Consider the following 9629-nt stretch of genomic DNA (forward strand, 5'->3'; position numbering starts at 1 on the left):
GATGAGCCAAAGAAACCCCCCCCCCACCCCCGCAACTTACGTACTGACACACACTTTGCCATTTTTGATGTTTGTATTTTGCAACTGAATTCAAGTGCAAGGAGAGTTTTTCCTGATCTCCTCTTTCTTTCTCCTCCTCAGACTGTGCCTTTGTCATGATTTGGTGTTGTTTTTGTTTGTATGCTGCATACCAATTTCCTCTCTGTAAGCTCTGGAGACCTGGCACAGGAAAGTGAGTAATATATAAAAAGCTATTGGGGTCTTCCCAAATATTATTTGCAGGCATTTGGTGGTGATCAGAGAAAACGGGTAATTGTGCTACTGAGGTCTGTTGCTTATTCCGCAGATAGTACTGCAGTTGACTTCAACAAAGACCTCATCTTCTCTTTGCCGCATGAAAAGGGGACATATCCCTTCACTTAGGAAAGACGCAAACATAGCATTATTTTGAAATACAGCCTCGCTTGTACCCTGCAGCGGGGTTTGCTCCAGCGATGGGGTACTTTGGAGACCAATTTGTTTAGCTGATCACTGTCTCTTTGACGTGGCTGCAAATGTTACCTTTCTTTTTCAATCAAAAACACAGCAGGGGGTGCCATCTGTTTGGCACAGGCCTTAGCTCACTTCCCCAGTGCCTTTTTGTGCAGATCATTTTACGTGGCAATTTGCTAAAATCTTTCATTCCTTGGTTTTACTAAATATAAGTTTCCAAAATGGGCTGTTTTCTCAGAATGTCAGCAAGACTCACAAATGGATGCAGTTTTTCCTGAACAGCCAGTATCAGACCAAATGGACCATTTTTCAGACTTTTTTTTTTTAATGAACAAATACCTCACTGTCATTTGATTGTTTACTTAAAACCGACATGTTTACTGAGGATGGTGAAAACACATTTACCCTACTGAATTTCACTTCGTTTTCTTTGTTTGGCTTCTACAGAGGTGCACTGTCACCAACACAGGCATCACAATTTTTAAGATCCTTGAAGAGAATAGGTAAAGCAAATGCATAGATAGAGCAACCATATTAAATAGTCATTAGGAAACAACAGCTAGCAAGAAAGCGGTTAACTATTTTCCCCAGCTCAGATGCTGTTCAAAGCAATGAATACCCACCTCCCCCCCGCCCCCCCAACAACTCCAAGTAGGAACAGATGATCAGCACCACGTGCTGAAGCCACAGGGATGCGCGTGGATTTCCAAGTGCTTTGTAGAATACAAATGAATTATCCTCATTCTTCTCCTAGCAGAGCGTATAGGCCAGACCTCATTAGAATTCAATATCACTCTGCTTTTCTAATGTTAATGTACCAGTTATATAAGAAATACGCGTGTTGGTGGGGTGGGGGCTTATTCCACAATTATGTTCAACATGATATCATAATTCTGAAAACTGGACATAATCTTTATTAAAGGAAATTATTGCATTTTGCCATTTTATCTTTTGCTTCTAATGTAACTTAAATTCCCATTCTAATAGTGGATTATAAGGGCCTTAATTCTTTGTGTCTCTCTTAAAGCTGCAGTGACTACAATACTACAGGCTTTATGGCTTTTTAAAAAATGCCGTGACTAAAGATCAGATCGTAAGGGCTCCATGTCTATCTCACCGTGAAAGGAACACAGCACATTACATTAATAAACAACTGTAGGAGTTTTCTTCATCCAGGAATAACTCAGGGCATTAAGGCTTGAGGTCTTTTGTCTAGAGTGCAGCAAGAAGTGTAATGAAAACAAAAACACCAACACATAAAAATACAATTTATGCCCTTTTATCAAGTGAAGAAAAAGTTGGTTAACGTTTGAAAAGGGAGCAGTAATGTAAATTTATTGACAATTTTATTGTAATAATTAGATGTTTACACAGTGTGGACATTGTGGCTAAATCACTTCTAGCATGTTTATTTGCAGGGAGCTGTTTTCTGGGCAATGCGGCAGGTTCATTAAGAAGACATACTGTATTAGGATTCAAAGAAACAACCAGCTCCCATCCTCCTCTTCCCAGTTATATGTATGTGTGTGTATAGTTTTAAATATATATATTTATAAATAATGAAGTAAAATACAGAATTCCCTTCACAAGAAAAACAACTTCCCTTGTGGCCCCAAAATAGGTTGAAAATAAATTTTGTATTGGATATCTTAATACACAGCATTAGAAAGACAACCTTTAATCACTCTAACTAGCTTTTAATACCTAGTGTGTAAATAGTAATCTGTTTTTGACTAAGAATAAATTATGGCAGAGTATTAGAGTAGCTCTTGCTTTACCCTTTTCTTCAAAAAACAAAAAACCCCACGGCAATTGTTTTAGATGAGATGCTTCTCTTCTCAACATTTTTTTAAAGAGAAAAACTCAGAGAGAAATATTTCTCTTAAGCAGCCTCGAACCAGATTAATGGATTAAAATGGCACATCTGAATAATTTGACAAAATTTATCTCCATGTGGCTCTTTCATTTTTTGTGTGTTTCTATACTAATCTTTAATGTGTTGCTCTGATATGGTTTTCATGTTTCCAAACTGAGCTAAAATGAAAATGACAGATTTTCAGTTATGCAAAAATAGCAATGAAGTGTCAGTAAAAATACATTTTGAACAAAATAATCTTTAGGAAAGATGTGAAATGAGAATAATCTTATAGCATGAAATGGGTCCAATAACAGAAGAATATTCAGGCAATCATATCAATTTTTTAAATTTCAAAACTGTTTAAAAATTAAGGCACTAAATGTTAAGCTATAATATGTTTCCAGCCTCAGTATACATCCATTAGAATTAAGTGGTATCAATATAGAGTATTTATTGCTATAGATCACAGCATTAGGAGAAGCAAAGGATGGTATAATTATAGCTTGAAATTCTCTACTATAATCATTTAGGAAAAGTTTATAAAACAGACTTATCTTTAATCACAGTTGCCAAATTTAATGTAGTCTCATTGTTTTCCTTTATCAAAGAGTATGTAATGATAATAATATAAATACATTATAAAAGTAATAGTTTCCCAGCTTAAATTGGTAAGGTTAAGATGGTAAGAGAAGCTTGGATTTTAGAAAGCAGTAATAGCAGGTACACAATGTGTCTATTTTTTAAGCTGACAGAATTGACTAATGGTTCAAAATAATCAAGGAATCACATCATAAAGCACCATTTTAAAGAGAAGTGCTAAGAATTAACTCTATACTATCATGACATCATCAGATGTTACCAGAATTATGTACTACATCACGCTATAGATTACAATTGCTAGACTAAAAAATGGAATCTTCGGCAACTCTGCATAACAAATATACTTAATAATCTTAAATAAACTCAAACTTACTTTGATATCTTCTAAGTAATTCACATGAGAAATGAATTTTTAAAAAATCAGATCATGAAAGCCATTATTATTTGAAGGAATATGCTCAATATTTTAGATAATTTAAATTATTTAAGAGTCCTTTGCATCTTTTATTAGCTTTGCCTAAAGTTATAACATTAAAGCATTAAGGTTACATGTAATGAGGTTCTGGTTTGCCCTTATTTCTAGCCCCATATTTTCACAAACTACAAACCAAGATGAGTGCTATATTACAAGGCTAATTAGAGAAAATAAAATTGTGTCACTCCTAGATATGCATCTGATGTTTTTCAACTAGAAAGCGTGTATTCACACACAAACATTCATAGATACCCATCTGGAAGAAACAGTTCATAAAAGGGTTAGATAATGGGCAAAGGAAGTCAGTACAAAAATTTTCCTTAGAAAGTCAGTTTAAAAAAATTAATTCTCTGCTAAGTCCAACCACTACAAACAACATACACCTAAAGACTATTATTAGCAGATTGGTGGTTTTAAATATCATGAGAAAAGTTTATTTAGAAACTTTATAGACAGAAGTAACATCTCTGTGATTAAAATCACCATTAACAGAAATTGACCATAGCTTGGAAGCCAATGACTTGATTTAAAAATGCATTGAAAACTAAAGGAGAACCAAATCTCAAACTCCTCTAGGATTATTTATATCAATTTTTACTATAAATAATAATACCAAGGGCTCACTAAAATTATTTCAAGTAGTATTACAGCCAATGCTGAGTATCAAAATTTTTTTCCCTTGCTAGCTTTCGGTGTGAAGGAGACATGATTTGATCATTGTTTCATTTCAGTTCTCATATCTTTAAATGCAGGAAAGCCATGTTTGACACTACGGTTGATTTTTCAAGTCACTTCTAAACATAATTTCACTTGAGCCTAACCACAATCCTGACAGGGCAGAGAGAACAGGCACCACTGGTATTCCGCAGGGAAGGAAACTTATTCTAGGGCACAAGGCACTAGCGAGTGAAACTAGAATTTTGGTTGACTCCAGTTCCAGTGTTCTTACTACTACTCACTTTCAGCTGAATACTGCTGGTACAACTCTGTCCCCAACTGAAGGAAAAAGAGTCCTTACGCCTAAAGGGGTAGGGGGTCACTCTCAGCTTCCAGAGTTGTTACCATAACTGGTAGCAACTCTGTAAAAGACGTTCACATTATTCATATACACAGGTCTTTGCTTCCCCTCACACTTAATTCAGTAGCTACAAGCATTTTGGAATTTTTTTAAAAAATAAATATTCTCATCTGAAACAATACTGAAACCCTTGCATTTCCCTCCCTGTTTATTTTTTAAAATATATACAGAAGAAAAAATTCCCAGTTTGTTTCCCAGATAATCCCTAAGGTTCAGATATCACAAAATCAGAGAACCTTTTGTGTCTTAGGACACTGCCAGTGGCTTCACCTGCTAAGAGCTGTACCAAGGTAAGGTTATATGCGGCTGTCCTTCTCCTTCCCTGTGTTTATGCCCTATCTTATTTAGACTATGAATCTACTTGGGAAAGATTCTGTCAAATTCTCTGTTTGAAATACCCCTTGCACAGGATGGCACTTACATGTAATTTATTCAAAATGGAATCATTTAAATAGATAGGGAGAAAAATAGCAAGCCCTGAGACGATACTAAAGAATAAAGCAAATATGCTGACCAACTGAAGCAAAGCAACAGAGAGAGAACAACACGCGCTCACAAGATTGCTACATTTCAGCTTTTCAATTCAGGATGCTTATACAGGATAAACACACAGTTATACATCTTGTTTTTTTGCTGGATTCCCAGAAAGTAGAGGGCACACTTGACATTGTGAACTATGCAGAGCGATAAGAATTATAACATCTCATGGCTCATATGACTCCAGCTCCTTGGAATAGCTTGAGGAGGAGGAGGAAAGTGGCGCAAGGAGATGAAAGCAGGGAGCAACAGAGACTCTACGGACCACAGGCGCTTGACCTGGGAATTAGGAATTAGTAGGGTATCCTAGATGGGACAGGTTATTTTACACCATTGAGATCTACTTGGTGGGCAGCTGGAGATCAGGATAATGCAGTCATCCGCTCCTTGTCCTTCAGAAGCATGATGTTCTGAGTAATTGGCATGGAAACATTTCAAATAACTCTGCAGAATGAAATACCCCTTAAAAATGGAACTTTGGTACACCCTTTCTCTCGGGCTATAAGACAGTCAGTACTACAGGGTATATTTTAGACTGTGAGAGGGCTCAATTTTACCACCTCTCTGGTTAAATTCTGGAGCCTAGTAGTGAATGTTAGTCCTTACTTATCTCTTAATCTTTTCACTCTCCCCACCCCTCAGCCTCCAATCACTGAAGTACAAAAATATTTTAAAAGGATTTGTTCAAAAAACACAACAGAAGTCTTTATGAGGCCCAGTACAAGGCACTACTTGGGTGTCCATGGAATAAGACTTTGTACGTACTTACGTATCAGATATTCCAATGAAAATTCTTCTTAAATTCATATCTCAACAAGTAAAAGTCATGCAGACATTGCCATCACTCGGTTACAAAATTATACATGTTTTACAATTGTTTATTGATTGTACGGTTTAATAATCCTTTAAACCATTTTTTTAAACCTATGAATTAAAACCCATCCCCTAAAAAACAACTATTTGAGACAGAAGCAGCTGGATTTATAGTCCTCTTCAAGGCTCCCCCAGCTGGTCCCTTTACTGGGCTTCACATTGGAGGAGGTGGAAAGGACGGGAAAAGGTCCTTAGAAAAGGGTGGCTTTGGCTTGGTGTCCTCTCTGGACTCTGCTGCTTTGATTGACTTCCTATTTGCATCAGGACTGGAAGGTCAAGTGTTCCTGCATAGAAGTTTCTTCTCCATTGCGAATCAGCTGCTTTGGATATGATATGATCACCGTGGTATGCTTTACTGACTAGTGAGCCAAATTCAGCTATCCAATTGTCAATTATTGAATGATTCTTTTCACGTGCTTCAGATTATTTTATAGAAATGTTGACATCATCAGTGGTCAACAAGCATTTGTTGTATGACTATTATATGCAAAGAATCTCAGTAAGCATTTGGTTTGAATTCATCACAGTACTGCGCAGCAGAATAGTGCTGAATTCAGGGGACGGAGGCTGGTATGAGGCTTGGCTGGGTAACTCACTACCCTAAGGCTTTGGGGACAAATTACTTAACCTGTTTCCTAATCGGGAAAATGGTAATGAATAACAGAACTTACTTCATAGGGTTGTTATAAGAATTGAATGAAGGCCGGGCGCGGTGGCTCAAGCCTGTAATCCCAGCACTTTGGGAGGCCGAGACGGGCGGATCACGAGGTCAAGAGATCGAGACCATCCTGGCTAACACAGTGAAACCCCGTCTCTACTAAAAAACAAAACTAGCCGGGCGAGGTGGCGGCGCCTGTAGTCCCAGCTACTAGGCTGAGGCAGGAGAATGGCGTAACCCGGGAGCGGAGCTTGCAGTGAGCTGAGATCCGGCCACTGCACTCCAGCCCGGGCGACAGAGCGAGACTCCGCCTCAAAAAAAAAAAAAAAAAAAAAAAAAAAAAAAAAAAAAAAAAAGAATTGAATGAAAAGTGCACAGCATGACAAATAGTAAACACTCAGTAAATGTTAGCTATTACTATTACTAGTCTTAGTTAAATTGTTATCATCACATTTGATGTGATAAAGAACACAAGATTTTCTAAATAGACTCCCATGGGAGCTGGGAGGGGAGGGTAGTGTATGGGAATCTGCTTACTTGTTGGAATTTTCTCTTCCACGAAAGCAGCTGTCTCTAACCAGCATACGCTAGTGTCATTAATTTTCTCCTTTGAGAGTACCTGTGTGACACTTTCCTTAAACAAGAAGTAAATTGCAGTTCAAGCTACAAGACGGCATCTACTTTTACTCTAGCAGGAGTGATATTTTTATATTAGGACGTTGAGGCCAATAAACAGAAAACAGACAAGGGCTGTGCTATATTGCCTCTCCGAGTAAAGGATAACAAAAAAGAAAACTGGAAAAAAAAAAAAAAAGAGGAGAGAAACCTAGGGAAACACCTCCCAAAGTCCCAGCATTAAGAAAGGTACTTAAGAGATGGGCTTTGGGAGCAGTTCACACCTTTGCACATATTCAAGTGTTTTGGCTTGCTCAACTTCCAGCTACCTCTCTCAACACCAAAGACCTAAACTGAGCAGTAGTATGACTAAGGCGACTTTCTGCATTTACGGTTCCTTTCATCTTGGGGACTCAAAGCACTCCAGTTAACATAATCATACAACTTTAAATAAACAGGGAGTAAAAGTTAACAAAAAGGACAAAAGCTAAATTATGATTAGATTTGGTGGCAACTGTGAAACTTCCCACTTACTTGCAGAAATTTTCGATCTGCCCAAGGCAACAGCAACAGCTAGAATGTTTTCAAGACCAGATGCAGGAAAGGCTTCTCTGATATTACCCAAGTGGAATGCAGGGCAGCAGTGATATGGGATGCCTCACTGCGAAGTGAAAGTAGATCACTTGCCCCAAGGTGCCTGAGGGGGCACTTGTGCCCCTTATTTGAGGTCACAACACTGAACACAAGGAAAGAAAAGAAGGAAACATCTAAGGACAATGTACCACAATTCAGCTTTCTTATTATTCACAATCTCACTCAATTCTGTTATAACAATAAAACCCAGCCTACTTGTTGATAGTATCACGGGATATACTAACTGTATAAAGGCATTTTCTCTATTAAGTTTACTAGTCAAGCTCTTTTCTTCTTAAATCTTAGGTCTTGAGATATTGTGGGGTGCCAAATCAGTTAATTAACAAATATTTACTGGATCCACACCATATAATGTGTACCATGCTAGCAATAAATGTTTGTGTATAAGTAATGGCAGAACAGATTCTACTAGCAGAAACAAGAAAAAGCCCCTCAAACACAGCATTAACAAAATGTCATCCCATGCTACTGTGATCATATAATTTTTAAAGTATTTATCTCATCGTAAAATAGTATACTATCACGGGTTCTAACACATATTCTGGAAGAACTCAACTATAAGGCAGTAGGTGTATAAGAAACTGGCTAAAGCTGAGATGTCTAGAAATCTCTTGTTTCCAATCCAGAGGATAAACTGTTGTGCATTTGAGTATCTATTAAACTTTTATAATAATATTTTAACAATATAGTGCTTGTTTCCTCTGTATTTTTGAATACTAAGTATATTACTGATAAATGAGGTCATATTCATCAAATGTTTTTATTTTATATATATATACAATGTATACACACACACACACACACACAAAGTATTCTTTCAACCTTTGAGTGAAGCTGTGTTTTCCATATCTTGATCATGTTTTCATCTCCACTCTTCACCACCTCTTTCTTTACCATGTGGATTGCTTTTCAATATTCATGAACCTACTAAACTCAAGATAAGTAAAAGTGATCTCTATATGGTGTGTGTCTGTAACTCCAACAAATGAAATACAAATGATTGATTTATCTGAAATTTAGAACTTTACTTAAAAATTCTCATAATGCTTCACTCAGTCTCACTGATGAAGTTCAAGCTCTTAAACAACATGCATATTAGGGTTAATTTTCTTCTAACGGCTGAACTGCAAATCTGAATCCATAATATATAACTCAGTTCTATTTTAAAGTATGACCCTGGATAGTACCAGTTTATGAAAGAGTAGCAAGTAGCAGGGTGCAGAAATTACATGAAATTATATAAAAAGTAGAAATCATAAGAACCAAGAGTGAGCCTTTGTACACGTTTAAGAAATATTTGAATGGATGCCCTACTCTTTGTGCAAGGCTCTATTCAAAGTGGTTGTGTACCGATAGCAAAAGTGAAACAAAACAAAACATAAAACAAAAATGAAATCCTACATATATAGATTTCACCTACACATGGTTGAAAAGTGATTTTTTTTTCCCATGGTCCTATAATACTTTACATAATTATCTGTAATTAAATTAGCACACAGTAAAAATAATCAGCTTACAATAAAACAAAGTATTCAAAACACTTGCTGGACTAAACAACATTCTTTTTCCATAAAATAAAGTGTCATATGCAACAAAGTGACAAAAATAGAATGGAGTGAGCTGTGTTAAGTGTAAATCCTAAAGCAATGAAAGTCATTTGTATTATCCTTACTTCTTTGAATAAATTCAGATGACAGCCCTATTTCATTTCTTCATTCAGTTTGGAGGCCAGATGGCATTAGAATCATTTACTTCACCTTGTTGTGCTTAATTACTACAATCAACACAC

The sequence above is a fragment of the Trachypithecus francoisi genome, unplaced genomic scaffold (assembly GCF_009764315.1).
Source record: "Trachypithecus francoisi isolate TF-2019V2 unplaced genomic scaffold, Tfra_2.0 Lachesis_group4, whole genome shotgun sequence".
Lineage (NCBI taxonomy): Eukaryota > Metazoa > Chordata > Mammalia > Primates > Cercopithecidae > Trachypithecus > Trachypithecus francoisi.